The following is a 24,219-nucleotide window of genomic DNA, read 5'->3' as shown; positions in this document are numbered from 1 at the left end:
TGCAGTGACTTAGTGAGAAACAGTTGCCACGATTTGACAGCTGCCACACAGTAAGTGTATATATTTAATGTTCAAAGACATATTTCAATAAGTAAACAAAGTGGTGCAAACTACTAAACTATGGGATGTGATTCAAAAGGTGCACAGTATCAGTGATCTTTCATACACATATTAAGATTTTTAAGTAAGAAAATTGCAGTAGTCACTTACCACGAAAGAACAACATATTATCAGTAAGCCATGATTTAATGATAATGAGGAAAAAGGACGTGGGAGCTAATCATCCTCCTATCACTAGCATTCTGAAGTGCTCTGATAGCCTTCTAACAGCTGTCTACTTCTCTTTCCTTAGCAACCTGTGCTCACAGCAGACTGGGATTCCACACTGCAGCAGTTTCCATGGTAAAATGGATTACGAATGCTACTAACACCACTTCTGTGGTTCAATTCCTCCTTCTCCTTCCCCTGACTTCTTTCTAAGTTTAAGCAGAAACTATACTGGCCTTTAGCATCTGCAGGAAACGCATCATCAGTACTCTATAATCAATGCAGGGTGTTCATGATACTTTGCCTACTGGACAGAGAATATTTCACTTTGTTTCTTAAAGGTGGAGATAAGAATGAATGGCCGAAGGAGTCAGAGTAAGGAGAGAAACTCCCAGATGCTGTTCCTTCCTAACACTCTGTTGTTTATGTTAGCACTCATTGTACTTGCCCTTCTGTTTTAATCTTTCAATGATTAAAATTTTATTTCAAGTATTGGCTCTTTTCTGTATTCTTTGCACTTTGAAGCGTAACCTAAAAGAGGAGTATTTCAGAATTCACATTGAATTTCTGGACCTCATCTCTAATACTAAGATTGTTTATCAGTAATAGTAGTGAAGGCCTTGAAGAAGTTTTGTCTGGACTTAGATACAAAGTAGTAAGGCAATTTCAAGTGAGTGAAATTCACTGGCACATACTTACATAAGCTCAGTTATCCTTAGTTGCAGGATAAGTTGTAGTTGTAATTTAATTCCGAGCAAATGCCTGTGATGAAATAGCACCCATGGATTAGAGGGTGATAGTATGTGTGCTCTCAGATCATCTGGCCTATGGAACAGATCTGGTTTTGTTCCATTTTTCTAGTGTAAGGAATTTTAAAAGTGTGGTTTAAACAACTTCTGTTTCATTGTTTTTACTTGCCTGTAAAGACAGTTATAGTTCAGTCCATCTTGACAAAGAGGAAATCAAGCTGAAGGATTAAAGTATTATTCCTTCACACAGGTTACTGGCACAGCCATGTTTCCACACATAGCCAATTGCTTCTGACTTTTCCTGTGTCTATGTTAAGCACTGAATATTGCATGAAAAGCTTTGGTTTTTTTGGAAGGTAGAGAGCAGGACATAGGCTCTACTGACTCTTGCTTCAACTTTACTGAAAATGCACAAATATGTGGCTGAAATACCTGTGGCAAAACCCAAGTGAAGTTCTATGCTTCCCTTAAAGAACAGTGTTGCTCAATCTCCTCCTTCAATACCGTCAATAGCAGTCTTCCTTAGTTTAAAGCCAAAGAACAGTAGTGTCAGTGGAATCCTTCAAACTGTAAAAAGCATCTTCAGTACCCAAAGTACAAGTACACATTGCACTCCTAATTCAGTCAAGAGGTAATCTGAGTAGTAGACTTTAATGAAATACAAAGCATAGAAGGAAAATCCTGACTCACACCAGGGACAGGACTCACACCACAGATAGCACTGCAAAGCACTTCTGATGAGTCTAAATCACTGTGACCAATCTGTCTGCACCCTGCTTACTTCATTAATGTTGTCTGTGCTGTTCCATTGCTATTTACAATGTCATTCTAATTCCACAACCAGGCTTTGCTATAGTAACACCGTGTGACTGCTAGGAGCTGTAAATGTTTACACCTAGTACTACTTGGCATTGGAATCAAGATACTAAACGTACAAATGGGGACAACCTGAAGAAAACCACATCAATTTATTTAGATTCATCTTTATGGGAAGGGACATCATGAATTATACTACCAAAAGTCCCCTGTAACATAGACACTTTCTTTTCCTTGGGATTTGCTGCTAATCCAATATATTTAAAATCCTACTAGATATCAAATTTCAAAGTTTATTATGTAGGGCATAGGTAGGTGCTTAAAAATCAAGTACTTCAAGTACTGAAGTGACCCTGGAGAAAAGAAGACTCTGGTCAGACCTTATAGTGGCCTAACAGTACCTGAAAGGAGCCTACAAGAAATCTGGGGAGGGGCTTTTTACAAGGGCTTGTGACAGGATGAGAGGGAATGGATTAAAGCTTCAAAAGGGTAGACTTAGACTAGATATTAAGAAGAAATTCTTTACAATAAGGGTGGTGAGACACTGGAACAGATTGCCCAGGGAGGTTGTGGATGGATGTCATTTCCCTGGAGGTATTCAAGGCCAGACTGGTCAAGGCCCTGAGCAAGCTGGTCTGGTGGGCTGGAAAACAAAGATTTTTAAGGTCACTACCAACCAAAATCATTCTATGATTCTACTGTCAAAGCTTAGTTTACAGGGGAAAATATTGAACCAATAAACAAACAAAAAACACCCCACTGGATGTTTTCTTCTTGCAGCTCTTAATAAAAGATTAGCATATTTTAATGATGGCAGGCAGCAGCTCTCCTCTGCCCAAGTGTGCTAGTTTGAAGCTAGCTAGAATGTTTTGGTGAGAAGAACTAGATTACAGGCTGTAAAAAGAAAACAATGGGGATGTCTACTTCACTCACAGTCTTGCTGAGAAGCATAGGAACAAGAAACAAAAACATTAGATAATACACTTGGCACCACTCTTGCTGGGGCTGCTGGCTGAGGTGCATCTAACCTCATCCATCACTTTGGACTAACACACTTTGCTTCCTAACCTCTTGACTGAACTGCTATTCTTCCCTGGGACTGGGGTAAGGTTGAGAGGAGTAGGGGGAAGGTGCAGGGGTGGTTGGGAGCCCCTCCTGGGGACTCAGGTTTCTGGGAGGGCTGTTGTGTTTCTGTATTACCTTTTACCTTGTCTATTTCTGTCTATAACTGTATATACTGTAAATATCTGCTTCTATATTGTGCTAGCTGTAAATATAAGCTTCATTCATATTTCCAGAGCTGGCTGAGTCTAGTCTGGGTGATTTCCAAAGTTGGGGGGCTGGTGGGGCAGGGAACACCCAAACCATCTCAATATTACTTAAAACTGACTCCCCTGTGGGGTAAATCTTCAGCTCAGATGAAAATCAATTACAACTTTGCTGGTGACTTCACCAGAATTGCAGCTCTTAATAAAAGATTAGCATATTTTAATGATGGCAGGCAGCAGCTCTCCTCTGCCCAAGTGTGCTAGTTTGAAGCTAGCTAGAATGTTTTGGTGAGAAGAACTAGATTACAGGCTGTAAAAGGCAAACAATGGTGATGTCTACTTCACTCATAGGCTTGCTGAGATGTATAAGAACAAGAACATATAGGTAACAGAGTCGCTGTCTCTCTGGGGCTCAGCCTCTCTCTCTAACCTAACCTGCTGTCTGTGTGACTAATCCATCTGCTTCCTAACCCCCCCAAGCCGACCCTCCAAACTACCCTGGGCATAAGGCAAAATCTTGGGTAAGGTAAAGGCATGGAAGGTGGAAGGGTGGTTGGAAGCCCCTCCTGGGGACTCAGGTTTCTGGTAAGGGAGTTGTGCTTCTGTATTACTTTTTAACTTGTAAATTTCTGTATATAGCTGTATATATATATACTGTAAATATCTGCTGGTATCTTGTGCTAAGCTGTAAATATAAAGCTTCATTCAATTTCCAGAGCTGCTGAATCTAGTCTGGGTGATTTCTCCACAGTGTGGGGGGACGGGAAACACTCAAATCATCACACCAAGGTTTGCAAAACCTGAAATAGTCAGAGCTCTGACTTGTTCAGAGCTTCATTCGATTTTACAGGCCTACTTGTTCCATCAGAATCAATACAACAGCTCAAGACTGCTTGTTGAATGATACCTCATCATCTTGTGCTGGAAGGAATGGCAGCACAATTAGTAGTTTTCTACTACTGGCTCTTAACTTGGGAAGGCTTTTTCATTTGTTTCTGCCTGGAAACGAGTCACTGCTTGCACAGGTCATGATGAACACTGAACATGTAGAGTTATGAGCTTTTCCTTTCTTCTCCACAGGGAATGACAGCGCCCCAAAACAAACGGTGGTAACTGGGACAAGCAGTGTGCTTGTCTCCTCTCACTCACTGGAAAAACAGAAAAGCTGCTTCTTTTGTGATCTAAATCGGTGAGTCTTAGCTAATCTAGCTGGTGAAGAACTTCCTGACACACCTACATTTGCTTGATTATGTAATTGGCTGCTACCACAAGAAATGGGTTTATAGAGACTAGGTGCTATCAGAGTCACTGTAAAAGCTCTCTATTAATGAAGACAGGGATAGCATGAACTGAGTTGAGGCAGTAAAACAGGCTGGGAATAATGTTGCCTTTTGGTGTGCATGATGACAGATGTGGGCATTTATTTGCAAACTTGATTCAGTGAACTCTGCTCTGCTCTGCTCTGGTGAGACCTCACCTGAAGTACTGTGTCTAGCTCTGGAGCTCTCAGCATGACAAGGACATGGAGCTGTTGGAGCAGGGCCAGAGGAGGCCACAGCAATGATGCTGTGAGGCTAGGCTGAGAGAGTTGGGCTTGTTCTGTCTGGAAAGGTGAAGGCTCCAGGGAGACCTTCTGGTGGCCTTTCAGTGCTTAAAGAGGCTGAGCAGAAAGCTGGGGACAGAACTTTGTGCAGGGCCTGTTGTGACAGGAAAAGGGTTTGAACTTAAGAGGGAGATACACAGACTACATACAAGGAGGAAATTTCTTACACTGAGGGTGGTGAGACATTGGCCCAGGTTGCCCACAGAGGTAGTAGATGCCTCATCCGTGGAACTATTCCAGGTCAGGTTGATTGGGGCTCTGAGCAACCTGCTCTAGTTAAAGATATCCCTGCAGGGGGGTTAGACTAGATGACTTTTAAAGGTCCCTTCCAACCCAAACCATTCTATGATGCTATGATTATCATAAGCTACAGAGTAAGGTTCTACAACGAAGAAATAAGCTGGTCTCTTAGAACTGCATGTGTTTCTAACCTTTTTTTTCTTACTGTATCTTTCCAGTAAGAGCTGCTTGTTTCAGCTGAAACAAATCCAGGGCAGCAGCATAAAACAGGCCAAAGCAAAACTTTGAAGTTGCACAAAGTGACAATTTGCCCCTGCAACCACAAGAAGATATTTTCTCTGTGAAAGGCAACCTTTTACTCTTTTGGTCAAATGTTACAAAAATGCAAAAAAAAAAAAAAATCAACCCTTAATTAAAATTTTATTCCCTACAATTGAACTAGTATCTTGTGTACCTACATTTTAATGCACACAAACACAAAAATGTTTTATCATCTGATTGTGAACCTGCTTCATGATCCTCTTTTACAGTCAGCTGGCCTCAGCTACAAAAAAACTGCCTTTGTGTGAGCCTGCTTCATGTTCCTTTTTTACAATCAGCTGGCCTCAGCTACAAAAAAACTGCCTTTGTTAAACATATAAAGTCCTGTGGCAGCAATCTAATATTACAGTGAGAGAGATGTGAAATAATATTACATCTCAAACTTTTCCATGCAAGATACATTTATTTTTTTCCATTCCTTTGAGGGGAAAGATTCTTGGTTTTTTTACATAAGAAGGCTGATAGCAATTGAATGAGACTCAGTGGTGGATAATATGCATGCTTTTTAATCAAGTAGTAATAATTTCTTTAAGAAAATCTCCCTTTCATAATCTGTCATGCAGATTTGAAAAGGAAATAACCTTTTCAGTCCTGCAGTCATTAAAACAAGTAACAAATTCACCACTGAAGTAATGGTGCAATAATGTGTCCGGTTCTGGGCTCCTCAATTCAAGAGAGATGTTGAGATGCTGGAATGTGTCCAGAGAAGGGCAACAGAGCTGGTGAGAGGCCTGGAGCACAGCCCTGTGAGGAGAGGCTGAGGGAGCTGGGGGTGTTTAGCCTGGAGAAGAGAAGGCTCAGGGGTGACTTCATTGCTGTCTACTACTACCTGAAAGGAGGTTGTAGCCAGGTGGGGGTTGGTCTCTTCTGCCAGGCAACCAGCAACAGAAGAAGGGGACACAGTCTCAAGTTGTGCCAGGGGAGGTCTAGGCTGGATGTTAGGAGGAAGTTCTTCAGAGAGAGAGTGATTGACATTGGAATGGGACAATGGAGGTGGTGGAGTCACCGTCCCTGGAGGTGTTCAAGAGAAGACTGGATGAGGCACTTGGTGCCATGGTCTAGTTCACTGGATAGGACTGGGAGCTAGGTTGGACTGGATGATCTTGGAGGTCTCCTCCAACCTGGTTGATTCTATGATACTAAAAATAGATTTTCAATCTGTACTTGTTGTGATTATAAACTTTTCTTTAAAAACTCAACACGTAAAATACTGTGAAGTTTTACTAAGGGGAAAAGAAACCTCAGAGCAATCTCCCTCTACGTTTTAGTGGCCCTCCAAATACCACGTACTTGACTTTTTACTACAAATACACTTTCCTATTGCAAATCTATTGCCTAAAGTTAGAAAGGTAATAAATATGAATTATGCATTAAGGAATAGTGTGCTTTTAAGCTGAATTTTGCAGGCAAGATACATTAAAAGTTTGGTAAAACTCTTCTTATGGGTTTTTTTTTTTCCTTCCCTAAACCATACAAGGGTTGTAAACCATACGAGGGTAGTAAACCATACATATTTTAAAGTGAACTTACTGCATGTGAGGACAGCTCTTTTTAAACTCTAAGCAAAAATACTTCACATGTAGGTTATATACAGCACAGAGGTCCTGCAATGAAAATCCATTATGCAAGGCTTTTTTTAACAGCTAATTCTCAGGACTGGGGAGCGCTAAGGAATGGAGTGTGCTTCAGGAGTTTGATTCCAGACCCTGCTCAGTTGACTATGATTGTGTCACTTGCCCATGCTGTAGAAGGAATGTATGCTGGGCTGGTTTTTTTTTCATGTTGTTTTCATAATGTCACCTACTTGTGAAAGACAGACTTGAAACAAGCTTGTTGAATATTAAGCACACTGTGGTTAACACTGTCAGCCTTGGACAGAGTATTAGGAACAAAAGAGTAACCCATTACAAGCTACCATATCTATCTATGGTTCATATGTCCAAATTTTATTCTCTGCCCACCTGAACAATTTCTCTATTGCTTTCCTGAAATTATTTTTCTGCACCAACTCTTTACTTTTCCACATTTGATTTTTCTTTCAAGGGAAAATCTGCTTTGCTGTGAAAGGCAACAGGACAGCTAGCAATTCCTAATTGATGAAAGTGCAGTAGCAGGGCAACTCCATATACCAATTTCCTCTAAATGTCCTGTAACAAAAGTTAGAAGACAGATCCTTCATCTCCAACTACAGTGGTCTATTCACTAGATCTATCTTCACCATGAGGTGTATGCAGGGTCAAGCAGCTTGCCTGAGTACCCCATGTACATAGTATGAATGAATTAGAAATTACTCTTCTTAGAATAACAACATGCCTGAAGTTGTTGATTTAACAGTATCTTTTACTAGAGTATTTTAACACTAATCATTGCAAGCCTTCTGTTTGGAGATATTAATGCTTCCCAAACTTCTGTCTGCTGTAATATTGCCAGTTGTTACCTTAGTAACACTCTTGTTCTCTGTGCTAGTTTGAAGCAAGCTGGAATGTTTTGGTAAAAGAACTAGATAACGGGCAGTGAAATGAAAAACAATTGTGTCTACTTCTCTCACAGTCACGCTGAGAACTCTGGGAAGAAGAAAAAAACATTCTCCATTTTTGTCTCTCTCTCTTGCTTTTGCCTTAGACCTGGTCACATCTCATTAACCCTGCTCCTACTAACCTTGCTCCCTAACCTCTTGGCTACACCTCTTTTCTTCCTGAGAACTGGGGTAAGGTTGAGAGGGCCGGGGGGAGGTGTTGGGGTGGTTTGAGAGCCCCTCCTGGGGACTCAGGTTTCTGGGAGGGAAGTTGTGCTTTTGTATTGTTTATCCTTTGTATATTTCTGTATATAATTGTATATAACTGTATATATTGTAAATAGCTGCTTGTAAATTCTGCTAGCTGTAAATAAATTGCTTCATCTATATTCCCAGGGTCCGTCTGAGTTAGCTGGGGCAAATTCAAAAGTGTGGGGGGGCGGGGTAACCCCCAAACCATCACATTTTTAATTGGCTTTTCCCAACGTGAGGCTAGATATTTCAGTGAGTGGAAATTAGCTCTGGGAATTAAGATGAAGCTAATCAAGCAGCTATTGTATTTGGTTGGTGCATTGCTCTGGTCTGGTTTTGTTTTCTTGGCATTTAGTTGGTTAAAAGGTCAAATTGTTGCTTATTTCATTGATCTGGCTTATAATAAGGCTAAAGCTAAGGTTTCAGATATGTTCTGGAGCTGGGGTGATTTTATTCTTGGTTATGCTGGTTTTAATATCTCTGAGAATATTACCAAGGACATTACAGGAGCTCTGGTCAATAATGTGACAATCAATGGAAATTCTGCTTTAAATATGGCTCTAATGAGAGTTATTCAGCCTAAGACAGGAATTCCAACTGTTTGCATAGGTACATGCTCGTGTAAAACTGTTTTTCTTCTCACAATTTTTAATATTTGCCTCATGATTTTGATATTCATATTAATTTTGGCATTATTGGTGAAAAATTCAAAACCAGTTTCTGTAAGAGCTAGGAAAAATTCTGTGTCTCAGAAGCAGTCTCTTTCACAGCAAAACAAGGGAACACAGTTATCGGCTTCCCCCTTGCCAGCCTCTGCCCCTCCTTCTCCGAGTGCTGGGAACACAGCCAGCGTTCCCGCCACTAACGTAAACAATGATAAGGATAACCAAAACAAGCCACAGAGTTTAGCAGGAGCCCTAGGAGGACAGGCAGGTACCCAAAATCAGAATGTTCCTAGCAACAATCAAAACACGTCAGGGTTGGCAGGCATCCCAGGAGGACAGGCAAATAATCCCACTAATGCTAATACTACTACTAGTGCTGGTAACGCTAGCCCAGTCAGTCCAAATCCTAATAACACCAGCTCAGCCAATTCAAACCCCAAGCCAGCAGACCAGAACCAAAATCCTCCTGTTAAAAGCAAGGCAGATTTGAACTCACAAGCTCCAGTTCAGACCCCTAAGGATACAAATGCTCCAAGTCAGACCTCCAATAATTCAAGTGCTCCAAGTCAGACCCCTAAGGATTCAAATCCTCCAGCAGACACATCCAAGTCTGTTGCTGCTCAGGCCCTTCTGGCACCTGCTAAGGCAAAAGCTAAGACAAAGAGTGGTTCGCAGGAGGATGTAAGAGAGGGGACCTCTGGTGATCAGCAGCAAGAAGAGGTGGAGGAGATAGTTAGTCTGCGAGACCTTGTAGATGTGCTGAGACAACAATACTCAAGTGAGAGGAGCACTGGGAGGTTAGCTGCCAGGAGAGAGGATGGTTCCAATGAGTTTAGGAATGCTATGAGGAAGATAGTGTTAGGCCAGGCACCACCAGAACAACAGGAAGAAGAGGAGGAAGATGACATCCAGGGATCCAAGGATCCACTCAGAGAGGTCAGGGAAGTTAGGAAGGAATACACAAGGGAATCAGGTGAGCCAATCCTAAGCTGGCTAGTGAGATGCCGTGGCATTGGTGCTAATGCTCTGCAGGTAGGAGACAAGTCTGCCAAGCAGCTGGGACCACTCACTAAGGAGAGTGGAGTGGACAAACACCTGGCAAGTCCTCTTGGTAGGGTTAGCTTGTGGACACGCCTTTTGTTGGCTGTGGCTATGAGATATCCTTCCCGAGATGATTTGCCATGGGCTGCCAAGAAGTGGAACACCATTGAGCAGGGAATTAAGCTTCTGAAGGAGTTTGCTGTGAAGGAAGTGCTTTATGGAGATCATGGTACTCATGAGCCTGATGATATTCCTTTGGGAACAGGTCTCATGAAGAAGCTGATTAAGCTTGCTCCTTCATCCTATGCTAACATCTTGGCCAGCAAGTTCCTAGCAAGGAGTGATAATGGAAGATCTTTCACTGTTGGTGAATTCACTGACCAGCTCAGGCAGATAGAGGACAGCTTGTCACATTCTGGTATAATCTGTGCCATAAAAACTATGACTTCTGAAATAAAGAGCATGAAAGATGGTTTTGAGAATACCATGAAAGAACTGAAGGAGGATCTCAAAAATCTGGTAAAAGATACCGTTCCTGCATCATCTGAATGGGTGCATGTTTCTGCAGTCAGGAACAGACGCCCACCTCCTGCAAGGCAATTCCAGCCCAGGAGGAGACAAATTCCACCCAGACAGCAGCAATCACGTGCGTCACTGTGGATACTTCTGCGTGACACATACGGTGAGAACATGAACAAATGGGATGGTAAACCCACTTCAGCTCTTTCAAAGAGAGTCAGGGAACTGCAGAGTGGCAGAAACAGAGGCAATAATGCCAGGAAAGTAGCTGTCACTTCTTCAGCTCCTGAGAGCAACTGCAATTGTTCCAACAGTTGCAGTTCCTCTCACAACAACACCAATCACTGTGTACACCCTACATGCCATGTTCAGCATTAGGGGTGCCCTGCCTCCAGCCAGGAGGAGGAAAGGGATAGTGGAGAGAACCGAATCTATTGGAATGTATTCATTAGGTGGCCTGGCAGTTCAAGAGTTCGGAAATACAGGGCTTTAGTTGACACAGGTGCTCAGTGTACTTTATTGCCATCTAATTGTAAAGGGACAGAGTCCATTTCTATCTTTGGAATCACTGGTGGATCTCAAGAGTTAACTAAGATACAGGCTGAGATCAGTTTAACTGGTAAAGAGTGGAAGAAACACACTATTGTAACTGGTCCTGATGCGCCTTGCATTCTGGGAATTGACTTTTTGAGACAAGGTTGTTTCAAAGATCCTAAGGGTCATAAATGGGCTTTTGGAATAGCATCTGTAGAGATTGAGGATGATAAATTGAAATTGTCTGTTAGACCTGAACTTTCTGATGAATCTGCAGTTGTGGGACATCATGACATAGAGGACCTGGAAGTGCCAATTGCAACTCAAACTGTTCATCATAGGCAGTACAGAACTAACCGTGACTCTTTGTTGCCCATTCATCAGCTGATTCGTCAATTGGAGAGTCAGGCTGTCATCGAGAAAGCTCATTCACCTTTCAACAGTCCCATCTGGCCTGTGCGCAAACCTACGGGCGACTGGAGACTCACAGTTGACTTTCGTGCCCTCAACGAGGTGACGCCACCCATGAGCGCAGCTGTGCCGGACATGCTGGAGCTCCAGTACGAGCTGGAATCGAAGGAGGCTAAATGGTATGCAACTATAGACATTGCTAATGCTTTCTTCTCTATTCCCATAGCAAAGGAGTGCAGGCCTCAGTTTGCATTCACCTGGAGAGGAATCCAGTACCAGTTCAATCGTTTGCCTCAGGGGTGGAAACACAGCTCAACCATCTGTCACTCAGTCATCCACAATGCACTGGAGAAAGGTAAAGCTCCAGAGCACATCCAGTACATCGACGACATCATTGTGTGGGGCCAAACTGCTGAGGAAGTCTTCGAGAAAGGTAACAAAATCATTGACATTCTGTTGCAAGCAGGTTTTGCCATTAAGAGAGACAAGGTCAAAGGACCTGCCAGAGAAATTCAGTTTCTGGGAGTGCGGTGGCAGGATGGTCGCCGTTACATTCCTCAGGATGTGATTAACAAAGTCTCTACCATGGCAGTTCCCACCAGTAAGAAGGACACACTTTCTTTCCTTGGTGTGGTGGGATTTTGGAGGCTACACATTCCTGGTTTCAGTCAGATTGTCAAACCTCTGCATGATGTGACTCGTAAGAGAAACAATTTCGAGTGGGGACCTGAACAACAAGCAGCCTTTGATCAAATCAAACGAGAAGTAGTCCATGCAGTGGGCTTGGGACCTGTGAGATCTGGTCCGGACATCAAAAACATTCTGTACACGGCTGCCAGTGACAATGGTCCAACTTGGAGTCTCTGGCAGAGAGCTCCAAATGAGACACGTGGTCGTCCTCTTGGTTTCTGGGGACGTTGTTACAGAGGTTCAGAGACAAATTATACTGCAACTGAGAAAGAGATTCTAGCAGCCTATGAGGGAGTGAAAGCAGCTTCTGAAGTGATTGGAACTGAGTCACAATTGCTTTTAGCTCCTAGACTGCCAGTTCTTAACTGGATGTTCAAGGGCAAAGGTTCATCACCACATCATGCCACAGATGCAACCTGGTCTAAATGGATGGCTTTGATAACCCAACGAGCACGAATGGGTAATCTTGACCGACCTGGTTTGGTGGAGGTGATCACCAACTGGCCGGAAGGCACAGACTGTTCCAAACCTCCAGAGGAGAAAATAACTCGTGCTGAGGAAGCTCCTCCCTATGGTGATCTCTCTGATCAGGAAAAGAACTATGCTTTGTTCACAGATGGTTCCTGTCGTCTTGTTGGGAACAAGCGAAGATGGAAGTCAGCGGTTTGGAGTCCAACCAGGAGAGTTACTGAAACGAAAGATGGCGAAGGAGAATCCAGTCAGTTCGCTGAGGTAAAAGCTGTTCAACTTGCTCTTGATGTGGCTGAACGTGAGAATTGGCCTATCCTTTACCTCTACACCGACTCGTGGATGGTAGCCAATGCTCTATGGGGTTGGCTAAAGGACTGGAAGAAGAATGGTTGGCAGAGGAAAGGAAAGCCTATTTGGTGTGCTGATCTATGGCAGGACATTGAAGCACGGCTGGAGAGAACTCCAGTGAAGGTGCGACACGTAGATGCACACATGCCTAAGAGCAGAGCTACTGAGGAACATCAACATAACCAGCAGGCAGACCAAGCTGCTAAGATTGCTCAAGCTGATACCAACTCTGAACTTGACATTGACCTTGATTGGAAACACCGAGGTGAGCTGTTCTTAGCTCGGTGGGCCCATGACTCATCTGGACATCAAGGCAGAGATGGAACATACCGATGGGCTCGTGATAGGTCAATTGACTTGTCTATGGACGCTATCACCCAAGTCATCTATGACTGCGACATTTGTGCTGCTATTAAGCAGGCTAAGCGAATCAAACCCTTATGGTATGGTGAGAGATGGTCAAAGTACAAGTATGGTGAAGCCTGGCAGATTGACTACATCACTTTACCTCGATCTCGTTCTGGCAAGCAGTATGTGCTAACGATGGTAGAAGCCAGCACTGGATGGCTGGAAACCTATCCAGTTCCACATGCTACTGCACGTAACACCATTGTTGGTTTGGAGAGACAGATCTTGTGGAGACATGGAACTCCAGAGAGAATCGAGTCAGACAATGGTACTCATTTCAAGAACAATCTTGTGAAAAACTGGGCCAAAGAGCATGGTATTGAATGGATCTATCACATACCCTACTATGCACCAGCTTCAGGGAAGATTGAGCGCTACAATGGTTTGCTGAAAACCACCCTAAAAGCCATGGGGGGTGGAACTCTGAAAAACTGGGACAAACATTTAGCACAAGCTACTTGGTTGGTAAATAGTAGAGGTTCAGTAAACAGAGCAGGACCTGCACAATCAGATTTGGTCCAAACAGTAGACGGTGATAAAGTTCCTGTTGTACATGAGAAGAATCTGTTAGGGAAAACTGTTTGGGTATTTTCTCCTTCGGGCGAAGGGAAACCTGTCCGAGGGGTGGTTTCTGCTGAAGGTCCTGGTCATACATACTGGGTAATGCAGGAGAATGGTGAAATCCAGTGTATTCCACAGAGAAATCTAACTTTAGCTGAGAGAGTTTAAATTCAAGCTGTTAGGAGTTTTCTGTTCTAGGTAACATCGGCGCCCAACACTGAGAGAATCTACAATAGAATCTACAGTACGTGAGCACGAACCCAATATCACCTGGGAGTCCCTGTTCTGAGCTTTTGAATCACCTACATCTGATTGAAGTGTGAACTGAACTTGTATATATTGTTTTAGTGTAAATATTGGTTTAGATTAGATTAGATAATTCTCAGCGATACTCTGAGCGAAGTAGACAAGGGGTGGATTGTGCTAGTTTGAAGCAAGCTGGAATGTTTTGGTAAAAGAACTAGATAACGGGCAGTGAAATGAAAAACAATTGTGTCTACTTCTCTCACAGTCACGCTGAGAACTCTGGGAAGAAGAAAAAAACATTCTCCATTTTTGTCTCTCTCTCTTGCTTTTGCCTTAGACCTGGTCACATCTCATTAACCCTGCTCCTACTAACCTTGCTCCCTAACCTCTTGGCTACACCTCTTTTCTTCCTGAGAACTGGGGTAAGGTTGAGAGGGCCGGGGGGAGGTGTTGGGGTGGTTTGAGAGCCCCTCCTGGGGACTCAGGTTTCTGGGAGGGAAGTTGTGCTTTTGTATTGTTTATCCTTTGTATATTTCTGTATATAATTGTATATAACTGTATATATTGTAAATAGCTGCTTGTAAATTCTGCTAGCTGTAAATAAATTGCTTCATCTATATTCCCAGGGTCCGTCTGAGTTAGCTGGGGCAAATTCAAAAGTGTGGGGGGGCGGGGTAACCCCCAAACCATCACATTCTCTTAAAAAAATACCAAACCTTAATTATTTCCCCAAGTAAACATTCTTGCATCTACCCTAAGGAGAGTCCTCAGGATCTACTACTTTCAGAGTTGTTTTGTAGTCCTCCATCTACTTACCTTCTTGCCCTCAACCTCTTCCTTTAGTTTTCTGACACCTCCCTCCTGCTACTCCATGATCAACACACAATTTATTCTCCATCACCCTCTCATTGTAATTCCTCCTTCTTTCTATTCTTTCACCCAAATTTTAAGAATATTTTGAATCTCTTCTCCAACAGTTCCTTTCCATGGTCTAGTTGACTGGATAGGGCTGGGTTCTAGGTTGGACTGGATGATCTTGGAGGTCTCTTCCAATCTGGCTGATTCTATGATTCTATGATTCTCTAGTTTCTTGCAGAATTCCCTGTCTTGTTATCTTCTACATGCTACATAATTTCCCTAGAAAATACTGAGGAAGTGGCAATTGTTCTTCCTGTGGTTTCTTTTCTCTAACTTCCTATGCAGATCTTTGCTTTCAACATACCTATTTCTTTACACAGTCACTGTCTGGCATTGTAACCCATGACTTTTCTGTTCTCCTTTAGAAACTTCCCTTCCTTCTGGCCAAAGTCTCATGCTTCTATTTTTGCTTCACTTCTTCAAGTCAAAAAACAACTCTTTCTTCCTCATAGCACCACCGCCTCTAACCACAGTCAAAACAGCTTGTATAACCTTCTGTCTGGCCCTCCTTCCATGTCACTTAACAACTTCATGGCAACTTCTCCTTTTTCATTATCAATTTCCTCCTGTCACTTTATCCTTCAGCTTAACAGTAAACCTAAACATTATTCCTTTCCTTCTGGACTCCTACTGTTCAAAATCTTGATCTGGGCTTCTGGATTTCATTACTCTTAAGTTATCATTTCATGGCCTTGAGAAATCTGCATCTTTTGAGATGTTTGAGTGTCTTTTCCTCTTGAATTATTTCATTAGTTTTCAGCCTACTTCCTGTACTGCACATTAGGATACCATAAATATCAAGGCTGTAATAAATAAACTTTGCAGCACTGTATAAATGCCATATGGGCCCTCTTACTGTTGGTGCTATATGGCCCTTAAAAGACAACTCTTCCTCAGGACCATCAGAAACTTTTGGTGACCGTGTATGAAAACATCCACCATATGTTTGAAATGGATGGATGGTAGAGATGGAGTTATCACTCCTACCACAACACTTGATTTGTGATGTTATTTCTCTGCACATTTTATTTTAATAAGTTTAGATTCAGTTTTGTGCTCTCCATTTAACATTTCTTACAAAGCAAGCAGCGAAAGACTATGAGGGACATTGTCATGGAGATTATCCAGATAAAGATAGAAACAGGTGTTCAGATGGATAGGAGCCTTAAACTGTTCTGGGAGACTTTGTCATCTCTACAATACTAAATAAATAAAAACTTTTAGACTCATGATTCACTTCAGATCTGGCAGTTTACAGGTACACTCACCTTTCTTGCATATAAAAAGGCAAATACCTGTGTGAAGCATTTTTGTTAACAAATAGAAACTATTTATTAATTGGTTGATTTGAGATTCTGAGGGGTTTTTTTTTGTGAGCTTTTGTTTGTTTTATTTTGGAGTTTTGGTCTGGGGGTAGGTTAGTTGGTTGATTGGTTTGCAGTGGGTCTTTTTGTGTGTGTATAGTAGTCCAGGGTTTAAAACGGCAAAAACACCGTGTTCACAGGACTCCTGTTTAATGAGAAAAAGGATGATTCCAACATGCCTTGGTTTGGTTTGCTGAGCAAACACTCTTCTTCAATTTGGTTCTCTGCAAGTGACTCGAGCTAGCCCCTGATTACAAGAGAAATTCAAATCAATATTCACTTAAATTCTATTTCTCGCCTGTAGGATGAGACTGTTCTGTTACTGCTCTTCTGCAGGTGAGCTTTTAGTTCATTCTTATTTTTAAAGATTCTATCATTTCAAGAGCAGCAAGTAGAACAACACCTGAGAGCTGTTCCTACATGGTATCCTCACAGATAAGGTCACTTCTCCCAGTTTTAATTTTACATTTAAAAAAAAAAAAAAGAAGAAGAAATTAAGATTTAGTTTTCTGAAAATGTAGCAGAAGGGAGAAGTTAAAAAGAGCAGATGGAATTGAAAAAAAAATCTAAAAAAAGCATTAAAAAAAAATTGTGGGTGAATCCCAATCTGTCATTTGGAAGTATCACATGACCAAGTGTAAAATATAATTTTAAATCTGACTTGTCAAGATGTTGTGTTACCTGGAGCACAGAGACAGCTTCCTAGCAAGTCTGATCCAGTGCTTGCTTAGATCAATGGAGAGATTCTCTTTGCTTAGAATCATAGAATCGACCAGGTTGGAAGAGTCCTCCAAGACCATCCAATCCAACCTATCACCCAGCTTTGTCCAGTCAACTAGACTATGGCACTAAGTGTTGGGAACTGGCTGAAGGAGAAGGAAGCATGAGCCCCTAGAAGCTTTTACAATCAAGCCCCTGACGTGAGGTCTGAGTGTGTTGAGACACAGTAAGCCACAGCAGTGTATGTGAAGAAGAAAAGCAATTTGTCCATGAGCCTTCTGATAAACAGCTTCTGTGGGACTGTGTGCAGATTAGGAGGGAAGTTAGCCCTGAATGATACCGCAAATAGGAGGAACATGCAAAGTCCAATCTCTAGATGTACCTCATTGCATGCTGGGTGCGCTCACTTTCTCACCCTAATCAAGCAATGTGTGCTCTGTAAGTTGAAGCCTGATGCTCTCAATAAACCTAGGATTGCCTGGCTAGCTAACTCATATTGAGTCTTCTCCTGGCTTTCCCATCCCGTCCACAACTAAGTGCCTCATCCAGTCTTATCTTGAACACCTGCAGGGACGGCGACTCCACCACCTCCCTGAGCAGCCCATTCTAATGGCAAATAAAAGAGTATAGCAAAATAACCAAACAGAAAACATATTCAAACTAAGTATTTCCTTACTGATTTCTTTTGGGAGAAAAATACTAATTAATTGGTTTGCTATTTCCATTATATAATGTATTTTACATAACACTGGCAAGTCAGTGTGAGATTCAGAAGTGTATATACACTCATTCTTTAATAGAGTTCCACAGCTTCTTACTGTTACCATCCTGACCTGTTATTACTTTGGTGCTGACTTTTCTGCTTCGGGTTTGTTCAGTTCTGGAGCCCCCAGTTTAAAAGGGACATTGAGATGCTCGAGCGTGTCCAGAGAAGGGTGACGAGGCTGGTGAGAGGCCTTGAGCACAGCCCTATGAGGAGAGGCTGAGGGAGCTGGGATTGTTTAGCCTGGAGAAGAGGAGGCTCAGGGGTCACCTTATTGCTGTCTACAACTACCTGAGGGGTGGTTGTGGCCAGGAGGAGGTTGCTCTCTTCTCTCAGGTGGCCATCGCCAGAACAAGAGGACACAGCCTCAGGCTGCGCCAGGGGAGATTTAGGCTCGAGGTGAGGAGAAAGTTCTTCCCTGAGAGAGTCATTGGACACTGGAATGGGCTGCCCGGGGAGGTGGTGGAGTCGCCATCCCTGGGGCTGTTCAAGGCAGGACTGGACGTGGCACTTGGTGCCATGGTCTAGCCTTGAGCTCTGTGGAAAAGGGTTGGACTTGATGATCTGTGAGGTCTCTTCCAACCCTGATGATACTGTGATACTGTGATACTGTGATCTTTACTGTAGTATGTACTTGGTACATTGAATTTTAAACAAAATGTGATTTGTTTTTTTTCCTGGAATAATGCACAGCATAACAGAAACTGAAAATATTGGGGATTCATTAAACTGCCTCACATTTTTCCTAAAGACACAGCAAATTATAGTGAAGTAATAGCTGCACCTACCCAAAAGAAAATAGAAGCTTATGAAATATCTTAATCTACAGCATACAGTGTCAACAGATGAACCTACATGACCTGTTTATGCAATCTTAATCAGAGATTAACACTTAGTAAGGAGAGAAGTTTCAGAAAGTGAATGTTCTAAGACAGCAATGTCAATGTACCATGTCCAAATCAAAAGGTCTTGGTTCACCCTCCATTGAACTCATTCAAAGGAAATGTGTTCATGAACACAAGACCCAGTTATGTTTCATCTGGACTGTCTGAGTTTTCTGACCTTATTAAAACAGACTTTCTGGATTTTTTTAAGTCTTTGCAGCCTTAATTCTATTTCCTGTACAAGTACAGTTACCATGCAAGACATTATGCTGCCTTTTGAGTCACATCGACCTGAGAGGATGTGGTCTATATCCTGTTGTCTTCTTTTTCAGAAGCTGGAGTCTTTTCATATATATCTCTCCAAACTCTGTTGTCATCATTGCTTTCTGAAAAACAACATGGGGATGATAATATGATTCTTAGTTGTGTAACAACTTCCCACAGAGTTCAGCAGTGAAGATGGCAAAAAAACAAGGCCATCTTCACTGAAAATACTAGGAAAAAATGTAACAAGTGTCAGATGAATTGGAATAGCTTTCAGTTTCGAAAAATGTTGCATTTGTCCTTCCACAGGCTGACCAAGAACTTCATCAAGGACCGCTCCAAGACCAATGTGCTGCCTATGAAGAGCAGTGAGGCCCAGCTCTCCAGGGCACCCGGTAAGAGCCATCCTCAGGAGCAGCCTCCTGCTCCAGTACTCTCTTGGTTGACCACTGAAATAAGCTTCTTGCTGCTGCTTGTCTATTATGGGCTGTGGTACAGTCTGTGAGAGGCCTTTGCCTCCTTGTAGCATCCTGTACTCCAAGGAGCCATTGTTTGAGGCCTGGCCTTAATGCTTCAGCATCCTCTGCTGCTCAGTATCCTGCATACAGGCACCTCTGTCCCAGAGGATCCCCTGGTCTGGGTGCTAAGGGATGGTCCTCCTCTGACAGGGGGGTTGGACTCAATGATCTTTAGAGGTCCCTTCTGACCCCTAACATTCTGTGATCCTGTGAGCTATGGCAGATTCTTTCCAAGTGTTAAGCCAAAAGCAAATACCTCTTGCATTTAAGAGCCTACTTTATAAAAAAAAATCAGCTACCAAAGAGAGATCTCTAAGAAATCTGAATTCTCTGATCCCATTCAGGCTGACCTGCTTGGTGGCTTGTTTTTTTTTTTTTTCCTCTTTTATTCTATCTCCTAAAGCTGTTTCCTTCAAGCCAAACAATATGTCCATACTTCAGATATGTGGAGGAGAAACAAACTCCAAAGTTTAGCTTATTTCTCTAAAACAATATAAAATGGAAGTGTGTGTAACTATTAACCTGGAGAAAATGACACCTGAACATATTCATAGAATGGCTTGGGGTGGAAGGGACCTTAGAGATCACCTTCTTCACCCTCCCCATGGGATGCCTCCCAGATAGACTCAGGTGCTCAAGGCCTCATCCAACCTGGCCTTGAACATCCCAGGGAGGAGGCATCCACAATCGATTACAGATTCTCACCACTCTTGTACTGAAGAACTTCTTCCTAAGATCCAGTCTAAACCTACTCTCCCTCCACTTAAAACCATTCCTCCTTGTCCTACTGCTAGACACACTTATGAAAAGTCACAGAATCACAGAATGAACCAGGTTGGAAAAGACCTCCAGGATCATCCATCTTCAGCCTTCCTGTAGGATCCCTTTGGGTGCTGGAAGGCAGCTATAAGGTCCCCTTGGAGCCTTCTCTTCTCTAGGCTGAACAACTCCAGCTCCCTCAGCCTGTCCTCATAGCAGAGGTGTTCCAGTCATCTTTGGATCATCTTTGTGGCCCTTCTCTGGACCTGCTCCAATGGCTAGATCTAAATCTTCAGCTCCAAAACAAAACCAATGAAATGATTTCTGTGTTTCTTGGGATGCGATACTAATGAGATGCCTCCCTTGGAACTTGAATCACACAACTACCTTTGAATCACACAACTACCTCAAAAAATACTGTCTGCTATAGGAGAAACCTCGCAGGTAAAATTCGTCACTACTGAATGAAAGTTTGGCACTCAGTCTACAATTCACATCTGACTATGCAGCAAAAGCAATTGAGGCGTGAACTACGCTTTCAGAAACTAGTGGACTTTATTACTGAGTCACAGAGAAGTAAGCAGATAAGTTCTTGAGACACTAGAACCTTCAAATATTTAGACCTTTAGCTCACCAGAATGAAGTTGCTGCTAATTTGTGAAATCCCCTGTGGTCTGTGTATACATCTCTATATACCTGTGATATCTTTGATGCCTTGGCTATTTGACTTCTTGCACGTTTCCTTCAGCAAAACTGAAGAACATTTCTTCAGTTTGGGAGACATGAAGGAACAGAAGTGCTCAATTTCACTCTCCATCACCACTCTTGCCACTGACTCTTTTCCTTCCATCCCTAATCCTCACAACTTCCTCTTGCCACCCACAGCTGTCACCACAGTTTGCTTTGTCACCTCATAATTCCCTCCAGGCATGGATATAAGCATGGAGTAAGTGCAAAACTGCTCTCCAGGGCCCTGTAGAGCAGACTCACTCAACAGCAGTTTATAAAAAACAAAGGAGTCTGGATGAGTTTTATGCTATGCTGAAGGTAAATGCAGGTGCACATCTACAATGTAAATATTAACGTCTGGGCAAGACAAGTTAAGGTATTTGTATGCTCAGAGAAATTACCTAAAACCTTTGTGTGACAGGTGCCAAAGTCTGACAGTCCAAATCACTACTGAAGTAATCCAGAAAGGCCAAATGATAACACTGATTATTTCTCTAGTTGTATGTTTAAAAACCAAATTAACTGAGGGGAAAAACAAACAAACAAAAAACCACCAGACATGAGAAGCAATTGTTAGAAACAAGGCGGAGAGCAACTGTCACAATGAAGCTCAAACACAGGGTGGAAGAGGTGGCAGCAATGCCTTTCGAAGCACCATGCACCATGGCAAATAAAAGCAGCTGTCCAGGATTTTAATGTGAGCAGTACCACCTTTGGACAAAATTGTTGGGCTCAGAGTAAAGAAATAGAGGGACTCTCAGTTTCCTTTCTGTAGCAACCTGCAGTGTAGTGAATAGCAGCTCTGAAAGGAGAAGAGGCCCAAGCCTTGGGCTTTGATTTGAGCTTACTTCACACTACAGAGGAAGAGCAGCTTCCAGAGGCAACACAGAGATGTTTAGGACATTAGACTATGCTTGGACTGCACTTTCAGGTCCACCAGTTTCAGTTTGGACTAGCTGAACACTTTAATGTTGTGGAGCATGACTGATAAACTTGCAGTCAAGTGTACACGCTACATGGAAAATATGTTCCTGTGACTTTTTTGCTGGCTACACATACCTCCACGAGTGACCCCCTTAACATACCTCCATCAGTGATCCCCTTAGGAAGGCCCTTCCACTGATTCTGTAAAACACCTATGCTATTTATAATACAGTAATAACAGATGACATAGTCCTATTACACATTCATTCAGTATTTTTGCGACTAGCAAACGTATTTATAAATAGCACTTCAAAAGCAAATTCCTTGGCTCATTTTTGTCTCCACATCTGGACAAATGTTGTTAAATTTATTATGTATTTTAATATGTAATTTTATTAATTCTGCAATCTGAGACAGTATTTTTATAGGCCAAATCCCTAAACAGTGTTCTTAAAGTGCTATAACACTTCCAGGTGGATTATGTATCTGTCACTGTTTGGATGTTAGAGCTCCTACGTGAGTAGTTTAGGCAGAACACATCACTTGTTTACTTGATCATTGCTAATAGTCATGCAGTCAGAGTGCATTTCCCAAACACAAGTTAATTCCAAGAAGGTCCAGCTGTTTCTCTGCAGCTTCCCTTAATGGCTCTGCCTGTATTAGGCTGTCTAATAGCATTTTGTACATGTTAACTAATACAAAAGTTCCAAAGCACATTTTCACCTGTCAGAGTAGAGCATCAAGAGCACTTTGGTCCCATTAGGAAAATGTTGATTTGTTTCAATACTACATTGATGGTAAGAACGAAATGGGTATAATACACCTGGAAATGGAATGTGTGTTGGTGGAGTGGAAAGCTGGAAAAGAGGGTGCACCAGAACATACACTTTTGTGTTATTTGATGTGCTTTACTTCCTCTTAACATTTGCCACCATCTGCTAACTGACAAAACAGGCCAGTTCAATCTGCCACGTGGACTAAATAACCTGCTTCAGTGTAGACACTTTTCAGTTTTAAAAGAAATCTAATTAAGCAAAGACAAATACAATTGGCCCAAAAAAAAAATAATTCTAAGAGCTTTCAGCCTTTTAACAACAACCTTAACTAACTTTCAGCTGTATAAATTCACCTCGTCAACTGAAACATTATATCCAGCCAGCTAACTAAAATACAGCATGATCTACTTCCCCATTTCAGCTTGTAGTGTTTGTAAAATCAAAATTGATGCTTTTACAGCAATAGTTGGAACTGTATTTGAAAGAAGTGTAAGAAGATCCATCAACAGAGTACTCCCACAAGGAGGCTTTCACAGGTCATCTTTTTTTTATTTGCTGAACTGATTGATGCTGGAGTGGTTACCCGGTCAAAAGCTGAATCCCCTCTCCTACTCTACTAATAACACACCTAAACATGAAGGCTATCAAGCCTCTGTTCTGTCTAGAAGAAGGCTGTGTTCCATTTACCTCTGTAACTTGGTCTGTTTTTCCTTCAGTAATTCTTCTGTTTTCGTGTCTACTGTCTTCAAATGCTCTTCCTGCTAAAAGCGCGTCTCAAGTTTGAAGGGGTTTATGCCTTCAGGATTAGGGGGTTTCATTGTATGATTTGCACTTGAGCTATTCAAGTAGCTCCAGCTACTTGCTACACATTGCTTGACTTCTGCCACATTCTTTATGAAATGGGAATCATATGCTGCTTTGCTTCCCCTACACTGCTTTTCTACAACAACCTGACCTAGATTCAAGGTCTCAGGATTGTATCAAAACACAATGTAGTTCAAAATGAAATCACAGTTATTTCCTTCCAATGGTCTTTTGTTTCCCTCATTTTTCTCTTTATGAACTCCTAAGAATGCTTTGCCTTAAAAAAAATAGAAGTCTGCAGTTCAGTAGTCACTAAAGTTGGAAAGCATCTTAACATTTTAAACAGGAGATAATGCTCAGTGTGGAATGATTTCCATTTCTGTGGAGTCGCATAAGCCATGTTCTTAGCAGAAACGTGTCTGCACAATTAGATGTGAGCAACAGGCATGAATATAGTAGTCTCAAATATGTTGTTAGTGTTATTCAATTAATATCAAAATTCTCCTTAGTTTATATATTCCAATTGTTACCAAAACATTGGGAATATATAAACTGGCATATGTAAAACTCTTAACCTTACCAAAGTGCTAGGAGTTTCCAGGTACAGAGACTAGGTTTATAATTACAAAATACACATCCCTAATTCTAATTTATAAACTAATAATCATGAATTGGAAAAAAAAAACATAAGTATTAGTTAGAATGTCAATGAAAGATGAAAAGCCAAAAAATGGAACCCATGGCAACACCTACAAGTTGGATTTAGCTGGGAAACAAACTAAGAATGAAGCAAACGACAGACATAAATAGAGTATGAGCTGTAGCACTCTGCTCCATTACGAGATAATTGGAAGAGACAGATAAGGGGGAA

General features: G+C 42.0%; 1 protein-coding gene across 5 annotated transcripts in view; it reads right to left on the bottom strand.

Moving 5' to 3' along the window:
* KCNT2 (potassium sodium-activated channel subfamily T member 2) overlaps nucleotides 1–24,219 on the bottom strand; it is a 179,593-nt gene that overhangs the window by 134,183 nt on the left and 21,191 nt on the right. The gene's annotated exons all lie outside the window — the stretch shown is intronic.

This window comes from Pogoniulus pusillus, chromosome 8, assembly GCF_015220805.1.
Source record: "Pogoniulus pusillus isolate bPogPus1 chromosome 8, bPogPus1.pri, whole genome shotgun sequence".
In the NCBI taxonomy this organism is placed as follows: Eukaryota; Metazoa; Chordata; class Aves; order Piciformes; family Lybiidae; genus Pogoniulus; species Pogoniulus pusillus.
The sequence above is the reverse complement of the archived record's forward strand: the minus strand, read 5'-3'. Positions and strand labels throughout refer to the sequence as shown.